Source organism: Poecilia reticulata, linkage group LG9 (assembly GCF_000633615.1).
Source record: "Poecilia reticulata strain Guanapo linkage group LG9, Guppy_female_1.0+MT, whole genome shotgun sequence".
Lineage (NCBI taxonomy): Eukaryota > Metazoa > Chordata > Actinopteri > Cyprinodontiformes > Poeciliidae > Poecilia > Poecilia reticulata.
Window position 1 is genome coordinate 25276371 of NC_024339.1, and position 25742 is coordinate 25302112.

A 25742-nucleotide genomic window follows, 5' to 3' on the forward strand; every position below is an offset into this window, starting at 1 on the left:
GCAAAGCGTCCCGTTTCTATGGAGCCAGTCGGCAAAGCGTCCCGTTTCTATGGAGCCAGTCGGCAAAGCGTCCCGTTTCTCTAGAGCCAGTCACCAAAGCGACCCGATTCTCCAGAACCAGTGTCAGGAAGGTGACAAGTTTTACCAGAAGAACCAGAGGAATTAGCAAAGCCATTCTGGTATCCAGTACCTTAATGTTCCTTCTTGTTGCATACTCTGGAAAACCGCACCTACCCTGTTACAGAAGTTTCGGAGAATCGTAGCTGGTCCCGGGCTATCCTGGTGCTCCATATTCTCCTGTTCTGCCAATATTACACTTAGCCGAGCATTTTCAGACTCTAAATCCGTATTTTGACGGCTAAGGTGTTCAACCGCTTCAGTGTCTCTCTTGTAATGGCTGAGGAGATCCCGTAACTGCTCTGAAAGTCTCTCAAGTTCTTCGGATTGCCCCAGTATAAACTGCTGATTCTTTGACAAGATCATCTGAAGCTTCTGGATTCTGCGTTTCAGACTCATTCGGGCAATTAACAGGCAATGCACTTCTGCTCTCATGTCGAAGTGTTTAAGCTCGATTTTCTCTTGCTCCACACGAAGAGACATAATTTGAGCGTGAAGTGCGTCATTTTCGCCTGCAAGCATGTCGTATTGTGCTTGCAGGTGTCGTTGCCTATAACTCCTACCAGATTTGGAGCACTCGATTGCTGTACGAAGATTTTCAATTATCTGCCGGAGTTCGTTGTTTTCCCTCTCCAGTTTTTCACGCCGTGTGTCCAGAGAAATGCTGTCCGTAAGAAGGCTATCCGGATCAGCCACACATTTGTTGCAGACATTATCAGCCATTTTTTAAATTCAACTATAACTGTGAACCAGTCAGAAAAGCTGTCCTCAAAACTGTTGTTCAGTCAACCTGGAATGCAGAACAAATGAGTTGCTCTGTGGAATTTGGGAATAAACAGAGATGGATCACAGTCATCAGTGATGTCACAGAGAATGAGTGACATCACTGGTTGTAATCCGGAGCTTCTTGCAGCAAGGCAACAATGCTACCAACTGCGCCACTATCCAGTTTCATGTAAATGTCATTTTTTATGTTCGGTACAGTATCAAACACTGGAAATGTATTTATTAGCATTTGATTTTGTTCAAAAACAACCTCTTGCTTAAAAATATGTCAAAGATTAAACTGATATTGTTCACAAACTCCAGAAAAAAATATTCTGAAAGTCTACAAAGACTTCCTGTTATGACACTACAACTATCTGGGCATATAGCTTGATGGAAACCAAGCTATATGCCCATGTAATTCTGAATTGTTGAAATGATGCATAAAGTGTGTTTTACTTGCAAAGTCTGTATACAAAATGTACCATTGCATTTCTCAATCTGTATGGAACCTGGTGCTACTGTTTTCAGGATGTGGATAAGTATCCACTCCATCCGCTATTCCCTCTTCTTTCCTTCCTTCCTCCTTTCCTTCCTTTAAAAATTAAAAGGCTTAAGGTCTGCTAGGAATGCTGAACATTTCTTGAATTTTTGTAATATATTGTTAATCACAGCTGTGCTGTGTGCACACAGCATAAAAGGTCTACCATTACTGATTTTTTCTCTCTCTCAAAATATTTATTTGAAGGTGACAACTTTTCTTTGTCGCATAGGATATGCTGAACAACAACAACAACAACAAAAAAAAAACCACCATCTCTGTCTCAAACTTATTCGGCCTTCAGGCAGACTGCAGGCTGTTGCACCTTATGTATTTGTTTATTTTCAAGATAAGGGGCCCTCTTTTATGGATAAGCAGCTGATGCGCCGACTCTGTCAGGCTGGGACAGGCCGGGAGAAGATAAAATAGTCTGTTAATCTGGTGCTGGTGAGCAGAGAGAGTGATGTTATTGACCTACGCTGGCAGCAATGTGTTTCAATTATACACTGCCATCCATTTGTCAGGCAGGCAGAGCGATGGAAAGGGGGCACAGGGTTCAGGCTTGGGTTAGAGTCATTCTCCATCACTTACGATGTGTCTTTGGAAAGCACTTTAATTGAATTACTCAATTTATTCTTCAAGCAACAATGCCCCGGCCTAGACCCATGACGTGAGACAATTAGATACATGGTTAAAATCAGGCACTTTGCATTTTTCAGTTATTCGCGTTGCATATGGTGAAGAACTTTTTTTTGGACGAATCCTCTTCACTTTCTTCTGAAATTTTGAAACAACAGTATTTCTTTCCTATTTAGCTGTACCTTGTGTGTTTATATTTTCTTAAAAATATAACTACTAAGGTCTTAATCAAAATGTTTCGAGGCTTCACTTAAAGAACTTATTTGTTAATGCTAGCAACTCTACCTTTAGATTGTAGTAACCTTTCAACAATATTTTATTCCACTCAGCTAGTATTATTTTAGACTTTTTATTACCTATTTTGCAGAAAGACAATAGATAGATGTCGATCATTGGGATGTGCCAAAAAGTTTGGTTTGCATAAAAATCGTGATACTCAATTACTACGATTCAGAATCGATTTAAAACGTCCAAAACTCGGTCCAAAAAAATAAAACAAGTCCGCTGGCTGTCAGCCTCCATTTTGTAACTACACGGGACATTCTGACGTCACCACGTAGACGGTACTTTAACATGCTCACTGTCAAATGAGGAGGCTGTCTGTAGAAACGTATAATAAAATCTATTGCTTGAAATGGTTGCCCTTATGATTAGACATGCACACATAATGTCTGTCTTAATAGAAACAAAAAAATAAAAAAATAAAACACAGAAGGCAGCACAATATCAAAACTGAATTAGTCTGATTTAGTCAGGTGTTTCTCTTTGGGTCCCGCTCATAACGTTGTAAGCAGTCTTGTTTGAATAGTTTCCCTGATATTTGCAAATTGCATGAGGTTGAGAGTGATTAATTCTAATCAAGATCAATTTATTCTGGAAGAGCAGCTGGAAGAAGTATAAGTGTTGACTGCATTCTGTCTGTGAGTTGTCTAACAGGATTGCCAGGCTGTCTGTCTCCCCAGCAGCCAGTTCCAGGTGTAGAAGGTGCTCATGTTAGATTCATACTGGCCTGCCCGCACTCTGGCCCTAGCACCTGGCTGTCCACAAAACTCTCGTTGTCAGTTTATTCTGTTTCCACCAAGACAGGTCTTGCTTGTTTGCAACTAATCACCAGCGTCTTTCTTTCCAGTATCTCCGATGCTCATCTTGTTAAGGGGGAACAATTGTGGATAAAAATGTATTCCCCATAAGCATGTAATGTACACCAATTATGCTAATTTGTAGCATTGCAGATGGCCCAGTGTTGATTGCAGCTTCAGGATCAGGAGAGGCCAAATGAAATTTGAACGTGGCACTCACATGACACTCATTACCGCTCAAACCTCAACCACATATCCCTTTGTCACTTGTCACCCATCTGTTCTTACTACATTTCACTGATAAGACTGTGCAGAACTGTGCAAGCAGCTGTAGAGTTGCACAACAAGCAACAGAGAACTGCAGTCCCTAGTTTTAATTGGATTTTCCCCTGTTGAGCTGTATTTAGATGCATTCTCAAAAACAATGAGCGCTGTAACTCATCTAAAATAGCAATTGTGGGGGGAAAGATGGAAGAAAATAATGCTAATCCAGTGTAAAAAGTTTATCCATTATGAATCTCTTGTGGGTTTGGAATGATGGTTACAGTATAGTGATTGAGATGTCTGCTTTTCACCTTTTTTTTTTTCATGCGTTATTTTTCCCTCTACAGATATGCAGAACTATCCCCTCCCATTGTGCCGGTTCCCGGGGCAGGAGGATTTACTCTAAATGCCATTCCACTATGGGAACTGTGGCATTCAGAGTGTGCCAAGGTGTGCTGGATGTTAGGGAAGCATGTGCACTCTCATGTAAATTGATCATCAACATCAACCATGATGCTCTTTGTTATGGCCATTGAGGCGAGTCAGTTTAGCCCCCTATCTCCTTTTAGAGCATGCTGAAGTGAACCCATGCTGGTGTTCAGATGAATGGAGTTCTTTCATGAAGCCATGGCCATTGAACTCTGGAGGCTGAATATAGCCCTAAGTCGCGCAACCTTTGTGGCAGGGGGGTTCCTGCCAGGCATGATTCCTGTTTAGTGAATAAGTGGGGTAATTACGGTGCGGCTGGAGCCATGCAGCAAATGTCACCAGCAGATAAACAGTAGGAGCAACTCTTCCGTAAAAGCCTGATTTATTCACCCCGGACCTCCTGTAGCCCGCAGAGGAATTAGGAGCAGTTGGGTGTAAAAGCAAACTAGCTTCCCTTGATTTCACTGGAACTCAAGGATGCAGATAATTGGAGAAACAGTAGTTAACAGATAAGGCCCCGGGTTCACCTTATTTTGTCTCACAAAATCTCAAATGCTGGTCTCCGTAGGCAGCTTCTTGTTTTATCTTTCCGTAAATAGGTTCCCATCACATTAGTGAGATTTACACTTTTCAAAATGTTAATCTTTCATTTTAGATCTTTCCCTGGACTACTGCTCTAACCTGCAGGTGTAAAATGATCTCCTACACATATGGTTTTATGTATTACTATTAAGATGGATATCTTAAACCTATCCATCACTGGTCCACTCCTCTGTTTCACTGATTGGAAACCACATCCATTGCACTCCATTAAAGAGTGCCCACCCATGTGTGACTACAGGGCGGCCTTTATAACATCATGAGCCTTGGAAAATGGGAGATTCAGCGAGCGTCATTCCATTACCTGCTGAAATGGATCCCCCTGTATCTCCTCCTTGATTAGCTTTGTCTCGAATAACAATGATGGCTTTAAGTGTGCCTAATTGAGGCCGAGCTCACCCTTCCTCCCACAGTGAAAGTGCTTACTCATTTTGCCTGTCCTTTTAATAATTACATTATCATTTTATGCCCCTGTCGGTTCCTTGGGAAGTGGGCTGGCGGTTGTGTTGAAGTGAAAGCTCATTATTGGAGCTGAATTATGTGCAGTTTATTGATCCCCATGGTGGATTATGGAGCTCTAAGTTAGTCTAGACAGAATAGTTAGCCAGATGACAGAGAGGAAACATAGGGGCCCCATGGGGGAAATCTCTGGGCTCAGCGAGCAATTAATGCCTGCCAGGTAATGGAATTTAAGTTTACACTAAATCCGCCAGTGCTTTGGCATTTCAAGTGCCTTATATAGAAACGTTAGCCTAATGAGACGGTCAAGAGCAACAGAGGCACAAAACATTTTGGCATTCACACTTTTAGCTTTTGCTTCTCTTCTTTCATCTTTTAATCTCATCTCAGAAAAGAAACTGTTAGGTTTTTGGTCTGATACCCTTAGTGGATGAATATCTTGCGTCTTTTCAAGGTGTATTTTTATCATGGCTCTTCACTTTCTATAATAATCTGATTTCAGTTTGTACCATGGCGAACATAAATTTGAAAAAAACAAACAAAAAAACAAAACAAAAAACAAAAGAAAGTATTGGAGTAGCAGCATGGCACAGTCAAACTTACAGAGAAAGTCCAACTACGCAATGTGTATTAGAGAACTGTGCCAGAGGTCTCCCACCACCTAGGTAAGTAGCTGTTACTGTTAAAATGCCCTTCCAGTAAAGTGAGTATTGGTAAAACTTTTATGTTGAGGCAGTGGATTTATGCTGGTGGCAGCTGCTGAATATAACTAATAGTGTAACTTGTACTCTAACTTAGTTACTTTTAAAATCAAGTAGTCAGTAAAGTAACTAATTTACTTTTTAAAATCAGATTACTTTCTCAAGGTAACCATGGCATAACTGCTTAAGTAGGGCTAGGGCTCAGATCAAGCAGCTAACCAGGTTGTCATTTTTTGAACTTTGTTAAAAAATTATGCGGCATAAGTCCCTCAACTCTGAGACTGCTGCAGATCTCAAAGTCGTAACAATTAGTTAATAATAATAATAATAGTTTTGATGTCTCTCAATCTGACATACTTGCGTGTAAGACTTTTCATTTCATTTTTAGATAATCATAGAAAGAAAATGAAACAAGACAGTACTTGATGACAAAAGTAACTCGGTTAAACACTTTGACCTTTACACACTTCCTCCCAGAACAGATGTACTGTACATAATGTAGGTGCATTTCTCAGTAGTCAGTCTAGGTAAAATTAAAGCATAAAGGTGTAGAATAACACAAGCAGGAGGCGACACACAGCTCAGTGGTAGAACAGGTGCAACATATAAAGGCTACCAGGGCCACAAAAAAGCCACGGGTCAGTCTTTCCCTAGCACATCTGTAACCTAAAACTTATTGGTTGGTGTAAACCGAATGCTCTTGCAGCCCAAGCCAACTAACGAGCTGCTAACGGAAGCTGGAGTGAGCTAACACATGCCCAGTGGCTCAGTGGTGACTGTGTAAAGTGAGAAATTGTTCATAACGAGATTTGATTTGAGAAATGAATACGTTTGATACATAAAACCAGTGTCCTCGCCTCCACAGCTTTACTATATTCACTTTCGTGCGGTGGCCTTTAATACTTGAATATCTTGTCACAGGAACGTTATTACAGGCAAACTGCCAGATCCTGAACTCAAGTTTTAAGAGACAACATCTAAGAATACGAGATTGTGAGGGAACTTGTTAAGGCAATACTGTTCATCCTTGATGGCAGCAGGGAGCCAAGAACTTCATCCTGTAATTAAACCACAATGTTAAATGGCTTTTATGTGGCTCAACATGTCCTTGGTTCATGCACCTTGATAAAGTTAGTAAATCCATATGGGAGGTGGCTAACCTGGGCTGTAATCCACACTAACTCCTCCCCTCAAAAGGAAGCGAGAGAAGGGGTGGAGGGAGAAGAGAAGAGGCTGATTAAACTGGTTTTACTGTTTCTCTGATGACCTAGAAAAACACAGCAGCCCTGACCTTGCATAGCAGAGCCCTTATATATCTAATGATCTCTGAGTACTTTAATGATACAGTGTGTTCTCCTCCTCTCTCTCTCTCACTCGTTCCTTCCATTTTTCTACCTTTCTTTTATGAAGCTCTGTATTTTCTCTCCCTTAGCACACACATACACATGCATGGTTTTAAACACTAACACACACGTTCACAAAGTACACAGCCTTGAAAAACCCAGTCAGCAGTTTAAGCTGGGAGTCTAGCAAATGAGCTGTCCTATTGAAATAGAAAGAAGAGTGCTCCGTGCTGTAGAAAATCCTGCTATGGCAAGCCTTACAGAAGAGGGACAGAAGGGAAATTACTTGCTCGGACAAAGAAACAAGAGAATGTTCTTTCAGTACAAATGTACCAACTTATTGTTAGAATAGATTTCTTTTTTTTCCTACCCCTATTTGACCCACTTGTTGACCTCATCTCATTATCATAAATTACCACAAAGTACTATTAGACAGATTCAACCTTCCTGATCTTGTCTTCCCTATAATCAATGGGCAAACTAAAAAATACACATAAAGCTTAAGAAAAATGGCTATTTCTTTTATATATAAAGCGACATATTGTAGTGTGTTAGGAAGACTACAGTAAACATGGTTATCAAAACAGTTTTACAAAAAGGATTTATTTGGTTGGGTGTGTGACAGTATAGGGTGTTTAGCTGAAGCATGTGTGCATACCTGGACACACATCCCACAGGACAATGTTTAAGCCATGATCCAAGAATGAAAAGAAGACTGGGGAACTTCAGCCAAAAGGTTAATGGTAAGTTGTGGAAACCCATAGATCATGTGAGCAAACATCTCAACACCACCAGTATTTTTTCCTGGACTCCATAACTGTGGCTTTTATGGTGGGAGGCCATAAGAAAGCTATTTTTAAAAGGAATTCATAAGAAGTGCGTGCGATAAGTTATGTTGGACAAACGACAAACGTCTAAAAAGGTGGTCTGATTAGATAAAAAATTGATACTGTCCCAATGGTGAGACATGGTGGTGGCAGCATGATGATGATGTGATGCGTTCATTCAGCAGCAACAGTGAAGTTGATCTAGACAGACAGACCTTGGATGGCAGCTTGCCTTGCAGCACAACAGAAACTCTTTAACATGCAAGGTGCAATAAAACAAAATTAAGTGTTTTGCCATGGTAGACGTTTTTCTAATTCTTCATAAAACTTTTATAAAATTTCTATTAATTTTATTGTAGAGAAGTAAAATATTGGCTTAAGTCATTCATTCTTGGTGTCTAATTCCTCTCTTTGACCACTTGAGGTGTGAAGCTCCATTTGGTCCTGGTATTCCCCTTCTTCCTCTTTCTGTTCATGGTAATTAAGATTCCATTTTGCTCTGAATGGGAACGTTGAAATGGAGGGTTATCACAGGGCTTCTGTGGGCTCACTCAATGAAACACCTTTAGTGACCGCTGATTTACCCAGTAGGAGTGCCCCCTCCTCTCAATATCCCTCTCCCCCTTCATGCCCGTCTTGTTGTGTGGTCTCCTCTCTTTAGCTCGCTCATTACTTTTAGTATGAAGGCCTTGGAGATGGGTGGCAGGGGAGGAATGGGGCGGTTGCAGAGGAGGGCCTCTGTCGCTGGATGAGTGAGTGTGGATAAGAAGTTGTTTGAATTCATAATTGTGCTCTGGTGAAGGAGGGAGATTTGTAAAGCAAGGCTGGGTTCATTGTGTGGCAGTGTGAGTCCGGTGGAGGGTGCGAGCCGCTCAAAGCTAATGTAATCTACGCTATTAGAGAGGGTTAATTAGCTGCTGAACTGGAGCCTGAAGAGCAGGCAGAGAAGAAGAGATGTACGTAGTGGGACACAGAGAGTGGGAGAGACGGAGGGCGGGCAGCAGGGATAGAGAGGTCTTCAGGGAGTCATTAGAGACTGCTTGTTGTAATACAGCCACACAGTCAATACGGCTTCTTCTCTGAGCAGGAGGTAAAAAAAAAAAAGCAAACAAAGAAATGGAGGGAAAAAGATTTTCACACCAAAACTTAGCACTTCTGTCGCTGAGTTCATGTTGGAGAACTGTGGACAGATTGTGGGGCCTACTATACACAAATATACACTGCCTGGCCCAAAATAAGTCACCACCCAAAAAAAATGGTCACATTCTAATATTTTGTTGACGTGCATTTGCTGTGGCATTGTTTCGATAAACTTCTGTTATGTCACAAGATTTATTTACGTCGAGTGTTGCATTAATTTTTCATAAAGATCCTGTATTGATAATGGCAGAGCCCAACCACTGCCATTAGCTGCACATGCTACTTAGCTGTACTATGTGCTGCTCCGTCTCAGTGGGTTGCCCTCTGTCTCCGTCTTTGTGTCCTTGGGCAAGACTCTTCACCTGCCTTTCCTGCTGCTGGTGGTAAAAGCGCCTGGCGGTGCCAGGGCACGGCAGCCTCGCCTCTCTCAAACTGTGGCTGCAACCCAATAGCTTGCCACCATCAGCGCGTGAATGGATGGATGCAGGGTACAGCGCTTTGTAGTCCTCTGGACTCAACACATTATACAAGTACTGGTCATTTACAGCCAGTCAGCATGGGATGTCGACGGCTATCATGGAGATTCTGTAGTTATAAGGTTCCTTCTTAAGAGTTCTAAATAAATCAGGATCAAGGTTTATTCCTTTGGCCAAGTTGAACTTGCAAAGGAGCATCAATACAGGACTCTGTAGCAATAGAAGAAGGTCATGGATTCTGAGTCCAGGTTCAGAATGTGATCGGCACTTTAGGGTAAGAAAAAAAGAAGATGAAATGATTCACCAATCATGTCCACTGTACAGTCCTGTGGGGCCAGTGCTGTGATCTGAGGTTGCTGCTGTTGTAACTATTGAGGCAAGATTTCACTGCACTTTAACCCACTTGGGTCCCAGCAGTAGTCAGGAGGAGTTTAAGGAGGGAAACGCTGATGTCATGGGGGCTCTTTGGCTATATAGAGTGATTGCCCACTGGAAGGTGAATCCTCATCCAGGTTTCAAGTGTATTGCATCCTCAAAAATGTTTTTCACCCCCAGATTACTCTAGCCTTAGCTTGATCCATCTTCCCATCAACTCTTGGAGCTTTGAAGAATAGCATCCCCATAGTACGATACAGCCACCACCTTGTTTCACTGTATGAATGTAGTGTAGGATGATTTTTCTCTTTCATCTGTGCATCTCTATTACATGATGCTTGAACATCAAGTCTGAAAAAGCACATACAAAAAATGAATGGGAGGATAGATGACTGAAGACTGAATAAAAAAATATGTGCTGTGATGCGACATAAATCATGTTTAGTATTTTAGTATTTCAAGGATGAAAATGACTAATAATAATTTAAAAAATGCCAAAAACATACTTCCTCCACCCAAAACGCAAAAGCACAGACCCAGTTGTCCACTTGAACTAATTACTCGGAATTTGTTCAGTTTTCTAATTTAATAAAATATTTAAATTTCAAGAAAAAAAAAATAACTACTCTCCTTTTACTGGTGACATGTTTTTGTTGATCATTGCAGAACTAACAGAAAATTCAGTATGTATTTTTACTACCGATAATGCTCTCTGCTCTCTTGTGCAGATCTTTCAAACTTTACCTTGTTGTTGATTAGTTTTGCTTTTCAATGCCTCTCTTTGTAGTCTGTCCTGTGCTGTGATTCTCTTGTTGCTCTAAGGTAAACTGAGGACAGGCAGTTGGCGCCTGTTCCCATGACATTTTAAAGCAGATTAATTACTTTCTCTGGCCAAAACAATCCATTTTTGTTCGTTTGTGGATGTTTATAGTACATTCGTGACCCTGAGGTGAAGAAAAAGAGATAGACAGGGACAGAGCGGAAGAAAAAGAACCCTCCACAGTAGACTTATACCCTCAATTTAATAGCAGAGTAAGGTGTTTCTTCAGCATCATCAGATCAATGGAGAGTAAATAGCCCACACTTCTTGTTTCACAGTGCAGTATTGATCTTTTCCTCAGCCCCGGCTTCCCTTTCCCCAGCTTCTCGTGTCTTTCAACCCTTGGGACCGTGCTGATTGCCATAGATTGGACAAGCTAACAAGCGCATGATGAGGAACCAGGCTTTCTTTTCTTCTCATAGGCTGTTTCGAGTTTTTTTTCCCCCTTTTGTGGCACTGGCATGAACACACAGAGACAGATAGACATCCACACAGGGAGTTTAAAACATCAGATCAACACAGCTCGGCACCATAAAGCTGTTTTCTTTCTTGTTCCCTGTGTTGTTTGTGTTGTTCTTTCTTCATCTGCGCTGAGCGGAGCTGCTAGAGTTGTACCTGTCTGTGGGATTTTTGCCAGACTGATGGAGTATACTAACTTAACAGCTGAACAATTTAAAGATATTGTGTTTTCTTCACCTCAATGGGAATTTATGTTTTCTATAGCTGGCTCTGTGCTCCAGAATCTTCCATCGTCTCTGAAAGCAGCTCTAATGGCCCATGGAGAATGACGCTCTCCGTTTGCATTTCAGGATGGCATCGTGGCAGCATGTGGGTAAGTTCAGAGTCAGTGCAGCGTATAGTTTGTTAGAGTCCAGACTTGAGCGTTATGGGAGGAGAGATGCAGCAAGAAACTCCTCCCCAGAAATCACACTGCCTTTGGTCTTTTTTGCATAAGTAAATGAGGATGGGAAAACCTTGAATGACCACGACTGTGTGTGGAATGGCAAAGTGGCGACAAATTACTGATTAGTTGAGCTCTTGAGGGGTGTTGAAATATGAGCCCATGCATTGGCTCATATTTGCTTTTTTTTATGCATGCCCAACTTTTGTAATTAATCTTGTAGGAAGAGGTGAATAAGCTGCCATGTGACTGAGAGTTAATGTAATTTGTGTTTATTAAGTTTAATACTAGGAGTTAAACATATGAGATGAAGTGATTGCGTTTAAGTTCATATGAAAGATTGATTGATTGGACAGTTTCTTAATATGACAACCTCCTCTGCAACCCTTAGCTTGTATGATTAACCTTCAATCTATACAGCCACTGCCTATACCTGCTATAATAATAATAAATTCAGATTCACCAGCTGCACCAATTAATAAAATTTGTGTACTATTTAGGAATGTAAATTACATTTTAAAATAAGTTGCAATTAGCAATGTACATATTGGATTACATGTAATACCTACCCATCTGTATTAAAATATATAGGGAAGATCAATTCTAAACAAATGCCTCTGATTTAGTGTTCTGCTAATCTACAAAAGGGGACAACTTAATTAAATTGCAAGTTGTTTTAGCAGTAACTTAAATATATTTAAGCTTTATATTTAAGTTTAACTCAAGCTCTGACGTCCACAATGCTAGCAGAACTAAGGACAGCTGTCTTTACCTCTCCTTGTTGTTCTTTGTATTGTTTTTGCTGTGAACAATCTAACTTCTTTCACACTACCTGTACACAAAATGAACATCCAAGCTTCCCCTTCTTCTTGGCTACTTGTGTTTGCATGCAATATTTTAGGGCACTCAGGGAGAGATGACAGACCTAACAAGGCCTATTAGGTAACCCTCAGGGTGCCCTCAGCACAGATTTGAGCACCATTAATTTTCTATTATGGAGTGCTAAAGATGTGCCCCAGCACAGTCATTCACCTGGCTTATTGAGTCTCACACACACCAATTGTGGACTTTTCCAGGGCAGCATTGCTGAAGGTTTAGTGCGGCCCCTCTGGGGAGCCAATTTATTATTTGCAGATATCGATCTGGCTCAGTCGGCCAGCAAGCCGTGCAAGATGTTGACTCTGCTCTGGCCTATGGCGACTTTAACTCTTTCCAGGTTGTAGCCTGTGAGATAGATGGTCAGGGGACGGTTGGAATCCTGGTTCAAGTAGTGTTTGAGTTTTCTTTTCCTATCTCAGTTTTTTATTATTATTATTATATAACCAAAGCTTTAAGTAATTGCCAATAATGCAAGACTAGATTTTATGTGACTGTTTATGGACTGTTTTTTTTTTTTTCTTCTTCTTTTTTTGCCAGCAGATGAACAAGCAGGCATGTACAGACAGGGATATTCTTACACACATAGTAGCAACACACACAGTCTCTGTCTGGTCTGTCCAAGGGAAATAAAATCTCAGTAAAGAGGAAGGAAAACAAATTTGGAAGGTCAGACCAAACATTTATCAAACTGTGTATGTCTGGTGGTTAAATAGCAGAGGGACAGTAAAGGGCATGACTCTGAAACCAGCAGATTACTACAGCAGATCATCACACACAGTCACTGCAGAAAAGAGATATTTCTCAGAGGGTCGCCTTCAAAGTGTTGACTAATATTCTCTCTTCTGTACCGCTCTTTTATTTTCAACATAAAAGTGAATTATGGCACCAAACATGAAGTAAATTGCAGGACAAGTAAGAGTTGCAAAAGAAAATGGCAGAATTCATATGTACTTATTGATTTTTTTGTTTTTTTGATGTAGTTCACACTTCCAAAAGAGAACAATTTTCATGTATGTTGATATTTCAAATTACAGTAATTTTTTAATGAACAGAAATGATAATAATCTATCTAAATACTAACTAGCTAGCCTGGAGAGAACAACTTTCTTAAAATGACTAAACTGAATAAAACTACTTGCAAAAGTACTCATTGCCCTTGAAATTTTTAACATTTTGTCACACTACAACCCCATACTTTGATGTTTTACTAAAATTGTATGTGATAGACCAACATAAGGTGGTGTGTGGAAAGAAAATAATGATTTTCAAAAATATTTTCCAAAGAGAAAGTGTGGTATGTACTTCTATTCACCGTCATTTACTCTATCGCAAAATACCATGCATTTTCTAACAGACTCCAACTGTGTGTTATTCAGTCTTAGTTTAAGGACAGATGTTCTGGAAAGGTGTCAGATGTTTTTTGGAGAACATAAATTAAATAGTTGACCTCAAATGAAAACCAAACATACCAGATTAAAAGACGAAGAAGTTTAAGGCTGGATTAGAGTTAGAAAACAAAATCTCAAGATTTGAGCATCTCTAGAGATCAACCGCTGGAGGGAGAATCTGCCCGCAGGACAACTTTGCCGGGGACTCTACAAATGTGCAAGAAGGTACTCTGCTCAGATGAGAGTAAGTTTAAATCTAACATTCTTCATCACCCTGAAGACATAATTAAACCTTAAATCTTGAGGGTGGCAGCAAGGAAGCTGATCAGGTTGATTGACAAATGGATTTTCAGCAGGAATAATTCACTAACCATACAGCTAGAGAGCTGTAATTAGAAAGCATGTCCACATTTTAAAATGAAATCCTAAACAGAAATGTGTAGCAAGACATGAAAATTGATGTCCATAAATTATCTCCTTCCAAACTGAATTAATTGAAGCTACTTGAACAACAATTCAATCTCTATACACAACAACCTGTTGGTGATATACCCCAAAAGACTGTATACTAATTAAATCAAAATTTGTAATGTGTTGCATTTTCAGATTTCTACTTGTGTTTTTTTATGCATCTTTTTCATTCCATTGTCATGCACTACTTTCTATTTGTCGACCAGATGAAATCCCAACAAAGTGCATGCAGCTTTTTGTTTATAACATGACAAAATGTGGAGAAAAAACAAAACAAAACAAAAAACTGGAGGTGTATGTATACTGTTGTGAGACACTGACTGTACAGTGGAAATTGTGCAGGCAAGCCATGACCTGCAAAATTCATATCACATATGAGTACACACAGAGATGCTGCCAAAACTCTTTCAAAGGATTTCAGCTTTTGTCCTCAGATTTACTTTCTGTCATCAGTCTTTTCACAGAATTTCCATCTATGGTGTTATTTTGTCGAGCTAATTTCATCATGAATATGTCCTATTTGGATGGAATGTATTTATCCCTTTATACTGAGCACACACTATAAAAGCAATTGTTTGAGTTGAGTAAGAGCAACCAATACACAAATCAAGCTGTGTCTGAGTTAATACCTCATGCACAAGAAGCTTTGGGAGCAGCAGCTTTAGTCCCTGATCATTGTTTGTGCATATTTTGTGTGCATATGTGCTCTGTACAATGGTTCTGGAGCCAAATAGTCAGAAGGACAGAAGGACAAATAACCAAGACAAGGCAATAAAAAGAAATCTCTAGATCTCAGGTCTATGTGGGTGTTCTGAGATCAGCGCCAGGTAGCCTGAGCAATGGATGAATGATGAAAGATGTCCTGAGGAATTATGGGAGATAATAGACCCCCATTTTTTTTTCTGTTATGATAGCATTTCACCTGATCTTTATGGCCAAGAACATAAAACAAAGGTCAGGAAAATTTCCTAAACATAAAAGTGCTGCTAACTCATCCAAATTCGTCTATGTTCTCCCTGCAAAGACGATTTTATGGTTGAAAGGACTCCCTTGTAGAGTTTGGCGTGAGCTCAGAAGATGACTCCTATTTATCTTCCATATTCATGTGGGTCACTAAAACTGAAGCAAAGCTCAAAGAGAGGACATCACTGAAGAAAGAAACACAAAGGGATGACTTTTCCACCCTTTTACTGTGAAGTCTCTGTAAATACTCTTGCCCAAAAGAAGTGGGCTGAGCTCCCACTGAACCCTGACGCTGGGAGAAAAGCAAGAAGGAGGCTGCTGTTTAAACAGACGTTTCATGACATTACCAAAACACAATTGTCTGATTGCTGCTGGAAGTAGCCTTTGAACAGCCTCGTCACAGCCGCATACTGTGTCAGGAAGTAGGGGAAAAAGCAAGAGAAGTTGCAAAGAAAGTGAGAAGGTGCTGAAATACAGGTACAAGTATCCACCATGACTTTATTTGTAAGATTTCAAGCATTTGATTGCGAGTTTTGCCGACCAACACGGTTTTGTGAGAATAAAACATTGGATGAGATCTCATTTGACAGAAAAAGACTACCTTATGGAGCCGGGACTCCTTTCAGCATTGAAACACAACGTTCAGTGCGAAAAAGTAATAGAGGACCCTTAAAGATTAAATTATCTTAACACTTTTTTCCTAGCAACAGAATCTGTGCCATAACAAATTGCTCCGTGTCAAATGAGTAAATGCAGTTTTTAGGCAATACACTTGTAAGTAAGCATCAAGCAGTCTTCTCTGACATGCCTGCTGTCTCATCAGTAATCAGGCCAATCTGCTTTAGCAGAAAATGGCCGTACAAGGCGCAGCATCGATGGAAACGTCTCATTTCAACTTCATGGTGCGGTGAGAAGGCAAAGCAAATCAGCAAATGTTCAGGAATTTGACAGAGGAAGCATGGAAATTCTATGACAACTAGTTGGATTCAGCGAGCTGAGTGCCAGCACTTCGCATTAAGTTGCACTAAGCACTAATTGGATGCTACCTGGCTCCACATCACTTGCAGCTCCAAACAGAATGAGGATCTGGCTCTGACTAGCAGCGCGGTCTCTGCTGTTGTTGGCTGATTACCCTCAGCAAGAAGAAAAAGCGAAACGATGATGGAAAAAAAAAAAAAAAACGTCTCTCTTCTCTTGCACAAGCCCTTGGCCCTGTTGGCACTGAGGAAGCTTTTTTGATTTTTCCTGATGTCCCTGAAATTGATTTTCAGCCATGATTGCACCGCTTCTCTAAGGACAATCATAGATTTGAATAATTGCTGCAGTATGATAATACAAAGTAGAATAACAGAGATACTGTTGACTTCTCCCAGTTCTTATCTATAAAATAATTTTGGCAAAGCACATGGACAACTTTTCTACATTGCCTTGAAAAAGTATCCATACCTCGTACAATTTTTCACTCTGTCACATCACAGCTACCATGTTTCCCCGATAGTAAGACACCCCCGATTGTAAGACGTATCGGGAGTTTCAGGGGGGTCGGCTAATATAAGACATATGTCTTACTTTCGGGGAAACACGGGGGTATTGCCGCCTCCCTCTCATCTAGCTGCGCGCCGCCTCCTGCCCACGTCCGCACTATCCCCCTCTCCATACGTCACCGCGCCGTCCCCTGCACTTCCTTTTATAAAACTGTTTTGTGGTGAATACAATACTGTTCAGGTTGTTAATAAATATGGTTAAAACTAAAAATTTGACAATTCTTTTCCAATATAAGACATACCCCGAAAGTCAGACATAGTGGGGCTTTTGGGGATAAAAAGAAAGTAAGACACTGTCTTACTTTTGGGGAAACACGGTAGAAATGTCAGTGTTTTATTGAGATTTTGTATCACAAAACTGATGAGACATAACCCATATGGCTTGTGGCTGTAACAGCAGCAAAAGTAGGTTCTACGAAGGGTTGATTAAATAGAAGCTTGATATAAAAGGACACCACACTTTTCCAATTTTTCTTTTCATAATTTTTTTTTTTTTAAAGATTTTACAAATCACATGAACTTTTTCTCCCAGTTACGTGCTACTTTTTGTTTATTACATAAATCCCTCAAAGATACATTTATGTTTCTTTCTGTAAACGTGAAGAAACTTAAGCATCTTGACGACAAATGCAGGGTTCTAAACTTGTTTCCCTGTTGTCATCCTGACGCATCTTGTCAAAATTCCGCAATGATGAAATATGCCAGAAAGCATAAGCCTTCTGTTTTTCAATCAAATACTAGTTTACATACACAGACTGTAATTTCAGACATTTTAATTTTAACTTTAAATTTAAATGTAAACGCAGACACATGCTTTCGGCCACTGCATAAAACTCGCTAACATCGCCCCACTTAATCAGGCTGTCAATGGAAACATTCAGAGGAAGTTGTTTTGCACCGCTTCCTCCACACTGCTGCAAAGATGAGGGAGACATCACCATCCTGGAAGCCAACCTTTTGTGCCACGGTGAAAGATGGTCCCTCGTTTAACGCAGGTTTGGAAGAGATGTTTGCAAGGGGAGAAGCAGATTGATTACACGGGGAGCGGTGATGAATATGCTGCACAGGACAGTTATGACACCCATTGTTTCACACACGCCTTGTACTGTAGAGGTGCGCCTCCCAAAATGTATCATTGTGAAAAATATTGACCTAATCCATATCATCACTCTTTCTCTTGTGTACTTGCGTTTTCTCAGTAGAACTAAACATTAATAAACTATTATCACCTGTTCAGGCATTTTTTTTTTTTTGAGGAATAAATCTATTATATGATCAAATTTGTTCAACTAATAATTCTGTCGTTTTCTAAGAGAGCAGATTCAGGGATACTGGAGGCAGGGACAGGCCATGCTGTCAGGTGAAGATACTTTTCTAAAAAGTAGCATTCTTCTTGTCGGCAATGGACAGCAAACAAATGGAGTTTTATAAGAAAAATTATAAATTTTTTGCCTAATGAGGAGGAAACGGGAAGCTTGAAAGTTTGGGATCTATTTCATCGTGAGGGAGAATTGAGGTTATGATGGTGTGAGTAAGTATTTGAAGAGAAGAGTGAGAGAGAAGGATGGGAACAGGTAATGTTGCGTAGGTGGAGGAATAATGCCCCGGCGACGGTATTGATCTGGGATTGGAAGGAGAGGGAGGAGTTAAAGATGACTCCAAGGTTTCACACTGTAGGAAATGGACTGACTGGCTGTTGACGAGGAGGGAGATGTTCTGGGCAGAGGATAGATGGGATTCGAGACCAGCGATGAGCAGTTCTGTTTTGCAGATTATCGCACTTGCCAGTGATTGTGATCTGGGGAGCCTGTAAAATAAGTGTTCGAAAGATGGAGCAGCGAATATGGAGACGGGGCACAAGGTGGAAACTGGGAGCTGGGATTGTCCATGTAAGAGTGTTCAGTAGGTGTGGAATAGTTCAGTGCAAACTAGTCCAGGGCTTTAAGCCTAGTTTCAGTGAGATAGAGCAAAAACCGTTTATTGTTGGCAACAAATCAACTCTAGTATTTAACTTTTGTTGCTGATAGACCCGGTTGTTGAATAAGGCGTTTGTTGTAAAGGTCTCTAGACAGGAGTCTCCACATCACTACGCTTTATGTAGTGATGTGACAGACAGTCGGATGGTGTGTAAGGTTGCTATGGAGCCACTGCACGGATGAGCAGGAACCACAGTCGGACCGCACTCTGGTGCTCACACAGACATTGATAGGCCCTTGGTAAAACAAAAAAAACATTTTATGTCTCACTAAAGGGTTGCGTTGTGGCCTTTATTTGACATAGTTAAACCTCTGCTGAAAAATAAAGTGACCATTATAAGGTCTCTTTTAATGGAATGCAATAATTACAAACAATTGGATTAACCATATTCACTATCAACAGCTTTTGGATGCCGTCACGGATGTGGAAAATAATGCTTTGCATAACAAAAATCTTTTACACATAATGTTTAAATCGCTAAAGGCATTTTTAGTATAAGGAGTAAAGTGTATTCTAATTAGTCAAATAGCAAAGCTTGATGTTATCTGAAATTAGCTTTCATGTGAGATTTTCTACCCCTTGTTTTTCTGTTACTAGCCAGAGGCATGACTTTGTTCCCCTTTCGATTTAATTTGCTCTCAACCTGTTTTATTTATTTCTGCCGTTGCAGAAATTGCCTTTTGACCTTGATGATTACGAAAAGTAAGTGAATTGAGGAGGCATTGATACCCCGAATTCAGCAAACCGGTGGACAAGGTTATTCATCTTCCTCCCTCCACGCACTTTCAGTTTTGCAGTGGTCAGATTTTAATTCCCGCTTCAATTTTTTCATTATCTTGAAAGGGCAGAGGAGAGCCTTTTGCCAGTGCCCTTATAAACCTTGATTTCCAATTCACTACACCAATGTAGAGATTCACCCCCAGCTCTTAAACACACGGTCTTCCTGAGACATGCCCCTTTTTCCTGAACATCAGCAGATTCATACCAACAGATCCGCAACATGTTCAGAAAGTGAACATTTTGTATATTAGAAAAACTGGACTCTTAAAAAGCCTGGCACAGCTTTAATAATAATAATAATAATAAAAATAATAATTTGTTTTATTTGTTAGCACCTTTTAACACACTACAAGAGATAACCAATACAAGAATACATTAAAACTAAAAACAAATGTAGATGGAAAAATGGGAAGCCGTCAAGAGCACCAGCAGATATCTAAATGTCAGGTGGAAGGATCTGTAACCGGGACAAATATACGTTATAAGCAGGACATATTTTGATTCCATGTAAAACTGGCAAGAAGAAAACTGTTGAAAGACAGCTATACTATTTAAAGTTTGGAACAAGCTGTGTAAGGAACAGAGCAAGCATGTTTAAGAAGACCAAATATGAGGTCAGAGGTAAACGAGATTAAAAGCCCATTTGTTTAGCGTTTTTGATTAATACCTGGAAAGTCATTGAGTTCACACTTCATTCAAACTTCATACTTTGTTTTAGTATGCTATAATACGCTTCTTGATTGTTGGACTTATGCAGAGATATCGCTTCGGACAATGGAAAACGGTGCTAACCGTATCTACAGTCGATGAATCCCTGGATGGGTTTACGCCATCCAGAGTCTTGCCACATTCACCTTGAGGTCACTTGTTTGCTTAAAGGGCTGCTTCTTATGCACAGCTGGAATAGAAAACAAGTCTTAGACATTTCAGTGGTCCCTTTATAGATAACTCTCTAATACAAGACTCTTACAACATTCCGCAGATATTTAGAAATTCAGTAAATTTAGTGGAGCATTACTGCATTTAGGTTAATTGGTGCTTTCTACAAATTGGCTTTGCAAAGCTGTGTTTGTCTTAAGGTATTAGTATTTGTTTTACAGCAGTACCTAGGTTTTCAGTATCAGGTTCTTGTCCCCAACAGTATTTTGGTATAAAGATCCATGTCTTGCATGTATTTTGTTCTCAAATTGCACAGTTCTTGCAGATCTAATTTGAGAATAACATGGCTCACTTGTATGGCCGTATCTAGAGGAAACGGCAAATGTATTTTATTTATGGAAACCCTGTTGGAAAAACATATATATTTAACATGTATATTTATTTTTTGAACCGGTAAGCGTATGCCTTGTCCACATTTGTTCACTGCTAATTAGACTTAGAATTAATATTTTGAATTTTATTTTGTAACATATGTAAAACATTTACATTTGTGCATGCTGTAAGTCTCGGTGGTGTTTACTGTGTAAAAAGTTTGGCAGATGAAAGTGAGCTAAGGAGGCTGAAGGGCGAGGGAAGCTCATTTGAGCTCTCCTACGTTTCAGTGTTTCCCTGCTGCCCTTTATAAGCTTAGAGAGGCCTGGTGGGGGCTGAAGTGTGCGAGTCTGGAGTGCGGGGGCACTTGTGTAGGCCGAAGCTCAGCATCTGCCAGCGTAGACTGTCCGTGGTTTGTTCCTTCTCCAGCACATTCTTACGTAACTATCTGTGATAAACTCCTCTGCAGTCGAGCCGCAAATCCACATGTCGGAGGCCCGACTTACCGAGGCAACATGCGCAGAAGACCTTGAAGATACATGAAGACACAAACGCACACACGCGTTTGTTGGGAAGCACAAATGTGCCTCCTCACCCACCTACTCACACATGGATTCACACAAACAAAACTCTGGGCAGCAGTTGCAAGTGGCTTTTGTATTTAGGAGCCAAAGGATGGAGGACATAATCCTAGTTTCCAGATTGACTCTCAGCAGAGTTCAGCGGAATTCAGTGATTCCTGTCGTGCCCAGCATTTCCACCTCTCAGTTCGAAGTTCCACTAAGTTCCCTAAAGTCCCCATGACAAAGAACCTGCTGATAGGCTCTTCTGAACCAGCACTGGAGCTACACCAAGTCTGGTGTTCACTTTTTAACCGCAAATTACTCTCAAAGCCCATAAGGCACAACTCAGGAGAATTCAGTTAAACATAGATGCATCTCAGTAAGTTCCAATACCAATAAAAAGTGAGTAAAACTCACTATTTATACACTTGTTACTGACATTAACATATGTCAAGCTTTTTCCCATGTTAAATTTTAATGATAGTTGCTTACAACTTATGAAAAAAGCCCATATTCAGTTCCTTTATAAAATTGAAAGTTATTTTAAGCATACTCAAGAGTTTTGGGGAGACTCAAAAGGTGTGGACTGTACATGCAGTCAGTGCTTCAAAGGCTATCATACACAGACATCTCCAGTTGCATTCCTTGTGTTAAGACATTCTGTACCAGAGTCGATGTCTAAAGCATGTTAAAGAGGAACTGGTCTGGTCCGAAGTCGTCTTTACAGATGAAACTTTGCATTTTATTTGGAGATCAAAGTTCCAGATTCTGATTAAAGAGTGGAGAGGCACATAATTAAAATTACCTGAGGTCCAATGAGAGGTTTCCATGGTCAGGAATAATTTGAGGTCCTAAGCCATCTCCTGATGTTGGTTCAAGATCTTACAAAATTCAAGACAGCGCAGCCTTCTACAAGGAAATTTAAAAGCAATTCCTGCTTTTTTCTGCTGACAAGCTTAATTAAATCATTGGTTTAATTTTCCAGCAGGACTTGCTACCTGTCCACACTGCCAAAAGAAATTATACTATAACCTAAACCCTACAGAGGATCTATGGGATACTATCAAGAGGAAGACTAAAGATACCACAGCCTATAATGCAGATGAGCCGGAGCTGATAGCACAACATCTCTGTAGATGCATCAAAGAGAGAGTATGCTTTGCTGTACTTGGACATACTTTATACAGCAGGCCTCTTTTTCTGTATTAAAAACATATTTTTACTGGATTTTAGATAAAAAGACATTCTAAGAAACTAAGTCTTGAGTTTTAATTATCTGTTTTAACTAGCTATTTTTGTCAAAATTACCAGAAATAAATGATGAAATATATAACTGTGTGTAATAAAACTGCATGATGTATAGTTTTCTCTTTTTGAATTAAACAACCCAAATAAACTAACTTTTATATTATATCCTACTTTCTTGAAATCAAGCCTTTTCTAAAATGACCTTTTCACTTTTCATTCCATTTCCCTACTTTGAAAATGCTGTGTTTTAATATGATTGGCCATCCACATATGCAATAATTTTTTTTGGATAACCCTATTTTGTACTATATTTTTGCTACAAATTGGAACACAAAACCTAAAAAAAACAATGGCCTGGTTTTGAGTTCAAAGAAATAACAACCATATTATTCTCTTGCCATATTTCTATACAAGGGTTCTTGGATCTTCGTTTTGCTCTGTATTATCTTGTCTGATGCCAGCAGAACAGGGGCATGGGATGACAGTCGGGTGGTATGCAGTGGAAGACTGAAGGCTGTGCCAGCAGGATAAGGAGAGAGTGAAAAAACAGTAGAGGGGTGGGAGGGGGTTCATTAGCATAACTAGCAGGATGCCCAGAACCTTTTCTGGAGTAGCATGTTTACGGCACCATGCTTGGCAGGAGCACACTCATTTTATAGGGTTTATTAGGGAGACAAGGGGAGGCACAAGCAGGATTTGTAATATCATTGGTGTGTATGCATATGTTTCTGCTCGAATGTGTGTTTGCTTTTATCTGTGGTCTTGGCTGGTATGCCTGCATGTGTGGGGTCTGACGGGCGGCGTGCGCGGTTTGTTAGTGGCCTCTGCGGCAGCATCCAGCCCAACTACTTTTACATGTTTGTATTTTGGCTTAAGTGCCCTTTAAAAGCGATGGAAAAAAAGTGCATTCATAAGGCGATCCTCAAGACTGATCCCATTTCAGAAGAGCAAAGAATGGAGCTCTTTGTTGTGCTCTGGCTCCTTTCATCTCTCTGAGGTCATTTTCACAGAGCAAACAGGGAGACTCATTATCAACCTGCACCTGAGAGGTCAGAACCTGAACTCCCCAGCCCATCCTCCTCCCTCCGTCTCTCCCTAAACCCCCTCCATCACCACCTCCAGCCAAGCTGTGCCGCTGCTCGCTGGTTGCCCTGGTCTGCGCTCAGGTTTATTAGCGCAGAACATCTTTTCCAGTGACTGAGCTTGCCCTTATTGTCTACACTGGTCAGGGTCAAGTCAAGGGCGCTCAGTCTAGATTGGAATCATTTGTCACATGGTCCCGAACCAGCGCTGATTTCAGCAGAGGCCAGGGTGAGGTACACAGCGGTTCCAACACCACCTCTGACACGAGGAGCTGGGAAGGGCAGACACCGTGCTACGTAGATGACCTCAGCATATTACACACGCGATGTTTCCCAGCAAAAAATAAAAAATGCCTTCCTTTTCTCGTCAAGAAATTCAAAGAGATTGAAATAGGAGATGGAATTAGGAGATGGAATTTAAAACTTTGAAATGAAACAGGATCACAGGGTTATAGTTCCAAGCATCTAAAAGCCTTTTAAGCGTCTGGTCATTTTAATAACATGGGGGAAAGAGCCATTCAAACGAACATGACCCTATTATAAAAATGGCTGCCTTACAGACCGAATAACTGGTTGTACCAAAAATGGTGGGTAAAACTGCAACCACATTGGAGGAAGTTTGGCCCACTTCTCTTTTTAGTATCATTTTTATTCAGCTGCACCGGAGGATGAGTAACGAACGGCTTGTGTCAACTCATGTCCCAGCATCTCGATTGGGTTTAAGTCAGAACTTTGAGTAGGCCTCTCCAAAACAGTCATTTTTAACCATTATGAGGTGGACTTGTGGGGTCTCAGATCACTGTCCTGCAGCATTAAAAACAGTTGAACTTGGATTCTGCAAGCATTTATGAAGTGAACTGATGTCTGTGTAATCTCTTTCAGGTCTTCTGATATAGAGCAGAATTCCTGGTTTCATCATTATAAGCTGTTTTAGTTTTATGGCAGATGTAACTGGACAAACAACATTCAAAAATGTCCACAGAATATATTTCCCAAAGGTCTTGGAAAATATATTATTATTATTTTATTATTTTTTTCTTCTTTGGCAAGAGTAAGGTAAGCCTTTTTGGTCTTTATGATTATCAATGATTTTCACCTTGGAACTCTCCCCAAAGAGAGTTTTTTTATTTTTGCTTCATGAAAACTGACCTCATCTGAGGCCTGCTGCGCTTCAGATGTCTTTGTTTCGTGACATCCTATTGGAGTCACAAAAGAAATAAAACATCCATGGATTTATAATGCAAGTTCTCTGAAAATTGAAATACTTGCAAAATTTTTATTTAAGAAATTGAGGAAAAAAAAAAAAAAAAGAAACGCTGCGGCCTGTGACTATTTCCCATTTAATCAGTTTTCTAAAGTCTAGGTTCACGAGAGTCCAGGTATATCTCCACTTATTAGGACAGAAATCCGTGTTTATTTCTTAAATTAGTTAAACTGTGAAAGGTGTTCTATCTCAGTCTGGCAGCACTGATGTTTTTTTCCCCCTTCAGTCTCTCTTCATGGTCAGCAAGAGCTTGCATGAACAATGGATCGTGCTGAGGTAGCATGTGGAAAATTACTTTAATACACCATATAGAATGGCTTATTGCTTTGGTCAATAGGAGTGCAGTGAAGATGGTGTATCCTGCCGCTTGGGAAGGTTAGACCTGTCAAAGGGCCACAGTGACTGATACCCAGAGCCTGCTTATAAGGTCTGTAATGACTGTACACTGGTGTGTATGTGTGGCTGTGGTGGAGGTCTGACTGACAAGCAAAGTTATAAAGGTTACATACGGTGTGCACCTCGCCATTAAGCCTTAGATTAACCCATATTTTCCCCTGTTTTAACATCTAAGCCTTTTTCAAATATGGCAATGTGCTCTGGTGGCACGAAAAGGGCTTTACCTTAAAAAGTGAAATAACACATATTACAGGAGCCCTGAAGCAAATAAATAACACAGTAAATAAAAAGTGGAAATACAAAAAAAAAAAAAAAAAAAGTGGAAATGAGAGATTGAGCATCAGGCAATTTTAGCTTGTTTTTCCTCAGAGAGGGCAAGTGTGGAGGTGAAGGTCACAGAGACTAAGCACACAGCTCATAAACAGCACAGCTGGAGGAATCATTGAAATATGGCCCTTTG